The sequence below is a fragment of the Rosa chinensis genome, chromosome 4 (assembly GCF_002994745.2).
Source record: "Rosa chinensis cultivar Old Blush chromosome 4, RchiOBHm-V2, whole genome shotgun sequence".
Classification (NCBI taxonomy): domain Eukaryota; kingdom Viridiplantae; phylum Streptophyta; class Magnoliopsida; order Rosales; family Rosaceae; genus Rosa; species Rosa chinensis.
This window is the reverse complement of record NC_037091.1, coordinates 54,183,421-54,194,727: the sequence shown is the minus strand read 5'-3', so window position 1 is coordinate 54,194,727 and position 11,307 is coordinate 54,183,421. Positions and strand designations below refer to the sequence as shown.

Below are 11,307 nucleotides of genomic sequence, written 5' to 3'. Positions count from 1 at the left end.
TGCCAGAGGCAGCGGCGACGGTCACACTTAGTCCAAGAATCAACCTTTGATTCATGCTTCATTTCGCTCGAGAGAATGGATGTCCGTGTGAAGTCTTTTGTAGACGGATCATCATATCATGACTAGGATGATCTATCCTGTCATGACAAAGCCAATATGTGTCTAAATCCAAGAGATTTTCTCTCATAACTTTTATTGGATTAATAGCTCGAATAGTGACATAGAGTCCACTAGAGAAACACATAAACTTCTCTAAGATGCACATTTGTTCGCAATCATTAGAGTTATTGCAAAGGAACTCATTTCCGTTGGCTATTGCAAAGAGACATGCGTTTTCGTATGGAATCCGTTGGCTATTCATAGGGTATGATTTGCCCTAAGAGAGTAGAGAGTTTGCGTGACAGTAATCAAGGTGCTATTTGGCAAGTGGAACATTTGGCAAGTGGAACTTGGGCTATTCCATGTCCTTGAATTAATACCGATGGCCCAGCCATCGTAGTCACAAAGTAATATGCTCAGAATCAAAATTGAGTCATAATGAAAAGAACTCGAAATTCTATTCATAAGCCAATGGAGTTACATCATTGTCTCTTTGACCAAAGAAAATCTAATCCAAAATGCTAGCTAATGCAAAACAATGGTAGTCGTCTAACTTCTTTCGGTAATTCCAAAATAAATGTGACCAGGTGAGTAGAGAGATGTCAGTGGAGCAAGGCTCACTTAAGTACCACTAATCTCATAACCTTCCTAGACATCACACTTACTTTGGGTGAGCCTATTTTGAAGAAAAACTAAACCATTGGCATTTACTACAAAAAATATATGGCAATTGCCTATTACATCTCTTGGAAAAATAAAGATTTAAACAGAATTGACAATCTATTGATCCCAGCCAGATTTGTAGTCTTCAACCCTTCACTCTAGATCATCTTCTTGATCTTCTTGTTCCACATCGTGAGCTTCTCTTGCTTCACAATATGCTTTGTAGGAGGTGACAATTTCTTCACGAGCTCTACAAATGTATGCCCAGACTAGATACTCCACATCGAGAACATACATCTCTTTGCTCAGACTCCATTGATTGAGGCACTTTGAAAGCGTCATTTAGATGGCTCTTAGTGTTGGTGGCGCCACCAACATGGCTAGAGGCGTTTCCTCCCTCTCTCTTTCCAAGTTTACCTATTCGGTTCCATGTTCGCCTATTTTGGCGGTTACCTTCCCAAGTAGAGTGATTATATGGACCAGAACGTCCAGAAATATCCCTAAGATTAGGGTTTCGCTCTTGGCGCCCTCTCTTAGAGGCATGACTATAATTGGATTCTGGAATATGCTTTGTTTCCACGTATCTCGAATTATAGTTCTTCACAAGGATGTTGTCATGCTTTTCAGCGACATTCATAGGTCTAATAAGCTCATGAAACCTTGTGATTCGTCCTGCAGTAACATCGATTCAATAGTTCTTAGCAACCATCAATGCAGAGACGGGGAAGGTAGAGAGAGTCTTCTCAATCAACATCGCATCTGTGATATCTTTACCACAGAATTCCATTAAGGATTTAATTCGAAATGCTTCCGAGTTGTAGTCAAGAACTGACTTGAAATCACAGAAGCGGAGGCTATGCCATCTCACTTCTAGGTCAGGAAGCAGGGAGTCATGGACGTTGCCAAATCTTTCTTCGAGTGAGACCCATAGCCTTCTGGGGTCTTCTTCATTCATACACTCGTATTGGAGCGAATCATCCATATGACCAGTCACTAGGATGATGGCTTTCTCCTTATTTGCCTCTAAGGTGCTATATTTGCTTCCAAAACTTGAGCTTGCTCAACAGTTAGCACGTCCTGACTAGGCTCGAGAATCGTATCCAGGACTCCATCGACCTTGAGATGCTGGCGAACATCACGAACCCACCTGTGATATTCAGAGCTAATTGTTCCCAATGGAGCAAAGTCCAATTTGTTCAGGTTACTCATCCTGAAAGAGAACAAGAAATTAGGAATTTCAGAGCATTAAAAGGCTACCACGAAAACATATAAAATTTCTGAGCGTAGTTGCTCCCAAGAAATTATGAATTTCTGAGCGTAATCACTTCCAAGAAATTCAATTCCAAGAGGTATTGGATTAGATCGAAACAACGACATAAGTGGTCGATCACAAATTCTCTACAAACTCAAAGCTTGGAGATCTCAACAAGCTCCAAGCTTGGAGTGAGCACGAACCCCCACCGTTCGGCTTAATTAGGTCTCCCCTATGATGAAGAAAAGAGGGTAGAAGAAGGGAGGTTGCAAGTCCCCGAAAAAGAAGAGAAATTGAATTTAAAAACTCTAAAAAAAGGGAACTTTTAGAAGAAAAAAAAACCTCGAAATAGGTCGCAGGAAAATTTGACCGGAAAAAATCGCCGGAAAAAGTGGCTGGCGGTTGTTGACCGGTGTTGACTGTTGACCAGGCTGACGTGGTAGTGGGTCCCCGAATTCTGACGTGGCAGTGGGTCCCCCGGATACTGACGTGGCGGATGCTGATGTAGCAGTGGGACCCCGGATGCTGACGTGGCTGATGATTGTTCTGCTAACATGGCTGTGAGGTATGTGGGTCTGCGTCAGTGGGCTTGGGCTTGGTCTTGGGCTTCTGGGCTTCTTTTCCTTTCTTTTTTTCCTTCCTTTTTTCTTTTCTTTCTTCTGCCGGCTTTTCTGTTGGCCGGTTCTGCTACTTTTATACCGGTTTTTGGTATTTTTCTTCCGGTTCCTAGATCCTAGAATCGAAGAGCTGCTGCTGGAAAAATTTGGTAGCAATCGGAGGTCCGGAAGGTGGTTGATTACACGCATTTATATACGTGTAATTATATCTAAAACACTAGAATTAAGCTAATCCTCATGTCAATTATTATGTAATTAATCCACTTTTATTTATATTGTAGTAAATAAGCGGAGTTGTGGATTTCAGAAAAAGTTGTACCAAAATGGAGCTAATTGGAGTTATCGACAAAAAGATGAAGAGTTAACATTGGTCAACCGGTCAATACAAGCAAATTTGTGAAAATCATTCGTTTGAGCTTGGCGAAAGCACAAGACGAAGAGAAGAAAATGAAAGCAAAAGAAGGAAAGAACAAAAAGAAATGGTGGAGATTTGTTAATTAAACAATTGTTTAATTAAACAAATGTTTGGTACGAAAGGGAGGCCTCCGACGTCTTCGGAGCGATCTCGTAGAGCAAAACCTAGGTTTTGCATGTTGGCGGCGGTGAACACAAGTTCCCCAGACCAAGCAACGGCAAGGCTCAGGCGTGAGGGTGGCTAGGTGACGGCGCGACGACGGGCGAGGGTAGCGAGAGCTGCAATCGGTGACGGAGACGCGGTTGATCACAGTGGTGAATCTGTTCAGAGTCATCTGGGTGCCAAAGCTTGATCTCGGGATTCGGCGGCGGCTTCACAAGACTCTACCGAGGTTTACGGAGGGGGCTCTGTTCCTCTAAGGCGGTCGGCGACAACCGCGGCCTTCAAGAGAGGGGGCGGCGACCCTAGTTTTTGGGGGCGGCGGTCTGATTTGCTTCTAGGCCGAGGTCCCAGAGTTTCTCCCGTAGTCCAAGGCAATGGTGGAGGAGCGCGCACGCCCGCAGGAGGATTGATGGGGCGCGTCCTTCCGGCGACTCCGGTCTGCTCGATCTGAAGGGAAGAGAGGGAAGAGATGGATTCTGGGCCATTGGGCCTCCAATCTGTCTGGGCTGCATCTTTGTGGCCTGGATGGGTTAGCCCATCTCTCTCCTTTTTCTTCCCTTTCAGTTTTGGGTTGGGTGGAGTCTTTGGGAGGAGGCATGTTCCTTTCTTTATCCTATGTTGGTCTTTGATTGGTACTATGGCTGTGTTGATTTGTTGCGACGTACACCATTGGGTCTTAGGCGTCAAGATGCTCAAGACGGTGGTTCCATTTTTAGACTGGGTAGGGTTAGGGAAGTTTTATTTTGTTTTGCTTTTCTTTTCGGCAGTTCCTTTAGGTTTTTCCTATTTGTTGGCTAGTAATAATTTGGCTGCTTGTTGCAGTCTGTAATGTGTTTGAATTTTTTAGTTTAGGCACCTCTGCCTTTGCCAGTCTGAATTGTACTCTGAGATGTATTATGAAGGATTTGCGAATCCTTCTAGCTTGACGCAGCGACGTCGTTAATATATTGGAACCTGATTCCATTCCCCTAAAAAAAAAAAAAAAATTAAACAAATGTTTAATTAACAACATGGTGCTGCACGTGTATTCAAAGCAAAGGGATTGAAATCAAATTGCTTAATTAATCATCAAGTCATCAATCAGCTGCACGTGCTCTTTCATTTTCCTTCTTCTTTTATGTCGTCCTCTTTATTCTCTCCTTGTCCACTCACACGCTGCCACGTGGCAGTCTCAACCCCAATTCTCACCCTCAGCGATCATGAGCCACTCACCCCATTGGTATCATCTGACCATTATATCTCCTAGTCTCCTTTAATTGATAGCCACCGTATATATAGAGGACGACCTAATTCTTCCCCTCTACCTTAGACACACAACAGCCGCAGCACACCCCAATCCTCTCCCCAGATCCATTTTTTTTTCTTCTCTACAGCCGCACACCAGCCCCAATTACCACTTTTCCATAACTCTCTCACTGACTCTCCCATTTCACTCACTCTTCCACATTAAATTATTGGGCTATTCTCAAATTTCATTAAGGGAGATCATCAAGACCTTAATTTCATCTTGGGTAGTTAGGAGGATTCAAGCTAGCTTAGTTTTCTTTGCTTTCTAGCATTGTTGAAATTAAGCAAAACTTATTCTCTCTCTTCTCATCTATTTTAATTGTACATGGTTTTGATGTTAAATCTTGTTTTAATTATGAGTGAGTAGTTTAATTTTGGGAGTTAGGGTTGTGAATCCCTAACTCATCTTGTATAAATATTGATGCTTTAATTTTAATAAATGCAATTTTCATTGTGTATGCTTTAAATCCGAATTTATTGGTCCTTAGAAGCATGTTTCTAGGCTTTGTCACCCTTTGAAATTATGTTGTGGGCAATTGTGATGAATAGATTGATAAATTGACAACTCATTAGTCTTGTGGCATCTAGGATTTAAGTGTGGTGACCATTAGCTAGCTTAATTGTAGCTAAGCTTGCTTGGGTCTCTATTATCTTGCTCTCTAGGCCTCTAATTTTGGATATTGCGGCCTTAACCGGCGTAATGCCCAAATTAGAGAGTTGATTGTGGGCTTAACCGGCATAATCGATACACCGAAAGGATAATTGGTTTAGTGGCCTTAACCGGCATAATCGATACACCGAAAGGATAATTGGTTTAGTAGCCTTAACCGGTACTAGATACGGGACTCGACACATATAGGAAATGCATGCATTTGTGAAATTGGCATCGATGTTTACAAGATAGTTAGTGTGAATCACCCGACACTCGCATGTTCCCATTAATTTGAAAATCCAAATTTAATTTCTTGCTTGATAATTAGTTGTTTGCTTTTATTTTAGTTTGCATTTAATTTACTTAATTCCCAATTCAAAACTTCCAAACAAAATTCTACCTTCCATTGTGCATAACTCATTTGGGCTACAAGTTAGCGGCTTTGATTAGGTTTAGTGTGAGCTAAGTCGAGTATTGCCGAGGCTTGGTGCCTTGTGAATATTATTTTGCTTTATTTTATTTTTATTTTTCATTGTATGCTTTTTAAGTGACTCTACCGCCAATTACTTCGGTTAGGTCCAACGCCTAATCCCCGAGGTACGATAATCAAGGTTCAAATACTTCCGTTACTTGACAACGATTCGTACGCTTGCGAGAGTTTATGAATCAAGTCAGTGGTGAACCGGTGCAGGGATCCCTTTTTTTCTTCTTGGAGGGCTGGTTCGATACTTCCGATGGCCGGTTCGGTGGTTTTCCGGTCGATTCTGGTGGTACAGCCACCGGTTCTGGAATCTTGGAATTTAGGGCTTCAATATATGCGGCAGTGGTGGCACATTTAGGGTTTCAGGGTTAGGGTTTCGTGTTGATAACGTGTTTAAGGAAAACTGAAATTGGGAGAGAATTGAGTCTTCCTTTCTTTGATAATAGGGGTCTCTTTATATAGAGGATTACAAGGCATAGAATCAGAGTTCTACATGGAAACATAATATTACAATTGATTAGATATCTCCAAGATTCTCCGATATTATCTCTAATTCTAACCCTATTACCATTAAGTCAAGTAACCTAGAGTTTGGACCAGACACATATTCTAGATTTACATGAACATTAATCAAATAGTCTTTATTACTAATTAATTATAGCATTAGTATTTTCCTTAACCAAATATAATTCTTTTTACATGCATTTTATGACAACCACAACAATTAATGTAAAAATAGATAATCTTTGTTTTAGATGTCGTAACTACTTCCCGTACAACTTGTTATTACCGTTTTTTGAACTAATTTACAAATATTACCACAATGTGTTATCATATAGGTAAACCATTATATTTTGACTAAAAGCACGTATGTTCTCATTGGTGTAATGAAGTTCTTCCTTGCATAATTTAAGTCATATATTGTGTAATTTGCATCGTCGAAGTTGTAATTACTTTTAGTCGATGCAATTTATCACAAACTACAACAATTGATGTAAAAACAATAATTTTTGTTCTAATAGTAGTGATTACTGTTTGAGCCAAAAAATATTTTTGGCAAGATCCCTTTAGGGGATTTTTTTTTTTGGGTTAAACCAAGGTATCCCCCACCCGTAGGTAAGGACTAATCCCTCTCGAGCCGGGTCGGACCCATTTAGGGGGGAAGCTCTCCAAATACTGGCTGCTCCATTCACAAGGCTCGAACTCGAGACCTTGCTTAAGGGGAACAAGCTCCTTACCACTTGAACCACCAAGCATTGGTTCCCTTTAGGGGATTTAGCATAGCGGGCCGATACCTGCGGCCAAAAAATAAGCCTACTTGGGTTTGGGTCACAGCTTCACCCATTCTAAGATTCATAAGGAAAACGAGCCCTTATTGGAATCAGGTAGCGGAGATTGAATAGGAAACGTCAATCAATAATCATTCTATAGCAAGGAACAGTTTAAACCCTAGAATATAAATACTAGGTTTCAAGGACGAAAAAAGGACAACTCTTCGATCAATCAAATAGATTATCAAAGCCTCTCCGGAGCGAACCTACCTGCAACCTAGTTGCAAACCAGCGAAGCAAGGGTAATGCCCTGGCAACCCAGCGAAGCTAAAGTCATGCTTTAGCAAACCCTGTGCTTTCTCCTAACTTCCCAGTGATTGCTCTGTTTAGTCTACAACACTAAGTATCGATTCAGTGAACGCAAAAGATCACAACCAAAGCCCTTATCCGGAAGGCAAGAAGTCCTTTTCCGGAAGGCATAGAAAAGAACCTCGTGACGAGGTTGGTGCTCTCCTCGTCCACAACGCTCGAGAAGAAGTCAGGTCAAGGGATTCTCCGACGACTGCACCCCACGGTGCTGGCACGCCTGCGCACACACTCAAAAGAGACTGTTTGCAACCAGACTGGTTTTGGAGCCAAACATTTTGGCATGCCCAGTAGGACCTGCATAGCGTTTCTTCGTGATTGCAGCCTTTGGGAAGTCAGGCGATAATCCCTACCAAAAGGTTTACGTTAACTGCCCAAACCACCGGACCACCAGTTACAGGCCGCACTCTCGTGCAGACTGTCGTGGTCTTTCTGAAGAACATGTGATTCAAAAGTTCTCACTTAACCCACAATCATCCAACATGTCAACTGAGCAGGGAACAACCTTGCTGATGAGGCCAAAGTGCATGCTGATAAGATTGCTGACAACAACCTTACACAGTACCAGGAACTTCTGAATTCTGTTAACACCCAAAGCAAGGATACTGCAGCCGACATCGCGGCCATGCGCAAAGATAGTTCCAACCTTGCGACCCAAGTCGCCATGCAGAGAGCTGAGTTGAACCAGGCTAAAGAAGTGCTGAATAAGGCTTTAGGAGATCCTAATGCCATTCTTGGTTCGCTTGGTCAACCCTCAGGCGCTGGTAAATACATACCACCTTATGCTCGCGAGAAGGCTAACAGCAACACCGTTACGCCATTTGCAACAGCTGCCGCTTCGTCAACTAAAAACAAGGATAAAGTTTTGGTAATTGGAGGCAAAGAGAAGTCTACACCTCCGGCAACGTAGAAGAGTAAGACTCTGAAAATCGGTGAGGGCACTCCTACTGATCCTGTTGTGTTTACTCAATAAGACAGTGACGGGGCGGAAAATGTGTACGAAGAACTTCTATGGCATTGATCAGACAGGCAATCCAATCAAGATAACAACTCTGGTAAAGGATGTCACCACGCTAGCGGTGACTCTTCCGCAACCCTTTATCCCCCGGACTATCCGTCTGGAGGAAAGAACGGCGACTGCTAGCCAAGCTATACCTGTGGCGACCAGAATGGGTATACCACAGGGCCGTAATATTAAGCCAATAGGAGCTCGATACGTCGTAGACATACCGTAGACCTACCAACTTAATACTACAAGGCCTTTTTGAAAATGCAATTTTTAGAAAATAGGAGACCAAGAAAAAACTTTTAAGAAAGGACTTTAAATCAACAATCCAATACTCAAATTAACAAGTCTGGAAATGCTTAAAAATAAAGTGGGCAAGTGCACTGTGGCACCTTAGGGCTTACATCATAACTGAAATGAAAGGAGTTCAACAATAACAATAAAACAAAGGGGTGAGGCGCGCTCCCAGGTAGGCGGACCTCACAGAGTTCAACATGGAATGAAAAACGAGTAAATTAATGGAGTACCAAAGGGAAGAACTTCAAGCAACAGGAGCAGCAACACACGGACTCGGCCAACGACCCACTTCTAATCCAAATCGTCCGGAATGACCTCGTTTTAACCTGAAATGTAGGGGTGAGCATTTCGTCCTCGCTTGCCCAATAGGGGTCGACCCAACCTTAGTTAGGTTTGAAAACTATAGGTAAAACATAGCTACTAGAATATAGGTTGCGCGCATTTGTAAATCTAGTAAAACATATGCAAACAAAAATAATCACAATTGTTTCGTTTCAGGAAATCATATGCAGCATGCTTCACATAACTTGGAGCTCCGAGATACTTACCTGTCGGCTAAACTAAAATAAATCGGTGACCGACCTGGTTCGTTATCCTTCGATAACCGGCCAACTACTCTATAGTCTTTATGGCTACAAGTAGCGAAAGTGTCCATTTCCTGGCTCTGAGTCTCCTATGACTAGTTCACTGTCTGTACTCACCTTTCCTCGACAAACATAGGAGCACAGCCCCCTCTGGAGGTTCACGGTTATCGACACCGTGGGATCCCTAGGAATCTACGCATCTAGGTCCCATTCACTTTTAGGTCACAAACACAAACATACAAAGGGTACAGTATCTCAACATGCAAGTCTAGCCTCGGTTTTCGCAATCAACAATCATCAGTTATGAAAACATAGTTATCACGAGGCATCGACTAATGAACAACCAAAAACATAGTTGCAGGCAACATAATATTATACTAGAGCATTCCACATATATCGAAAAGCCTCTAACAAGGAAGGGACAACTCACCCTACTTAGAAAATGCTGGCGTACTCCACACTCTGATGCTTTCCGCTTAAGCTTCCTTAACGATCGTGTTTTCTGAACCATTACTTAGTTTGTAAGTAATTATCCAAGTAAACATCATGATCAACTTAAAGTAACCGCGCACACTAAATCTTTTTTATTTCAATGAGGCCATTAATTATTTCTTTTAACCTTTACCAATTTGGGAAAGTAACTTATTTCTTAAAAAGGAAAACGTCCTTATCACTCCACTAAACTTTCGCCAATCCGAGCGACCAAAGTTGAGTCGATCCTCACGTTTTACGAGGTCGGTCAACATTGGTCAACTCTCGGAGTTGACTTTTGACTTTTGACTTTGACTTATGACTTTTGACCGAGTAATCCTTTATTTACTATTATTTCTTATTTATTAAAAATAAATAAGTAAATAATTCTTATTTATTAAAAACAAATAAGTAAATAATTATAAATAAAGTTTTACTTTTACTTTTACCCATTTACTTCTCATTTTTCACCTTTTCACTTTTACCATGACTTTTACCTCCACACTTTCACTTTTACCTTTTACCTCCTTTTTTACCGAATTTACCTTTACTTTCACCTTCTTCACTTTTTACCACTTTACCACAGTAAAAACTCATTTAATCCAACTTTTACCATTTTCTTTATTTCCCTTTTCTTCCAAAAATAAATCCATTTCTTTTCTTCTTCCTTTTCTTTTTCTTTTGGCCAAAACTACACAACAACAATCACCAAATCTTCAACAACAAAATTCCAACACTATGAATATTAGGCTAATAAAATCCTACTGATTAAACTCTTCTCAAAGATCTAATTTTCACAATTTTCCCAACAACAACAATGGCTCAACAAAATCAAAATCAACCAAATAAATTCCAAAAATTCTAGGGTTTGTCCAAAACCCATTCCTTACCCTTTCTTCTTCAAAAATCACGGCCTATTCCTTCTCCTTGGCCTTCTTCACCTACAAATCCGTCCAACATCATCATCTCAACCAAAAACTCGAAAACAAGGTTGCATGTATAGATCCTTACCAAAAATCATTGCCAAACCCGTAGCCTAGCTTTATGGTTTAAGGAGAAATCGGGTTCATGCACCAAAAATCAAAATGGAAATCAAAAACTCGAATTTGATATGAAAGATGTATAGATCGAAGGAATAGAGGCTAGATTAGGATGGATATTACCTTGATTTAAGCTTGGAAAGAAGAAATCACAAAAACCCCCAAATTAGCTTCGGGTTCTTAGGTTTTTGGAGGATTGAATGGCCAAATTTCTTGATTTTGGTTGGAGAAATGGAAAGAGGGGAGGAAGAGGAGAAAATCTGGAAATTTTGGTGAGGATTGGGATTCCGACTAGGCGGCGGCGATTTCCGTTGAGAATGAGGAGAGAGAAGCTCTCGGGTAGAGAGAGAAAGCTGAAATGAAAAATGAGGTGGGTTGAGGCTAGGGTTTGGAGAATGTGTTCCTTAAATACCTCTCCCAAATTTAATTGTGAAAAGTTGAATCTGCCCCTCCTTTTGGGCCAATGGGCTTGGGCTGCTCCTATTTCATTTTCCTCTAAATTTTCCTTAAGCCCACTCCGAAAATTACCTCTTCAAACATCCTTATTTCTCCGATACTTCACCGAATCCTTTCGGGAAAATTTTCCGGGCTTGTCCTAAGCCTCGATACTTTAAAAATACTTTTCTAGACCCAAATTGGATTTT

The 11,307-nt window shown here is 41.3% G+C and overlaps 1 long non-coding RNA gene across 2 annotated transcripts; it reads right to left on the bottom strand.

Annotated features, from left to right (window-relative positions):
* Nucleotides 1-8,611: 8,611 nt before the first annotated feature.
* Nucleotides 8,612-11,021, bottom strand: LOC121052443. 2 transcript variants are annotated; one of them, XR_005809081.1, is made up of 5 exons: nt 10,787-11,021; nt 10,635-10,659; nt 10,514-10,564; nt 9,583-9,654; nt 8,612-8,894 (listed from the first exon to the last, which is right to left on the bottom strand). It is a non-coding gene; the product is annotated as an uncharacterized LOC121052443 (long non-coding RNA). The 2 variants fall into 2 exon arrangements; XR_005809082.1 differs by lacking the exon at nt 9,583-9,654.
* Nucleotides 11,022-11,307: the final 286 nt, after the last annotated feature.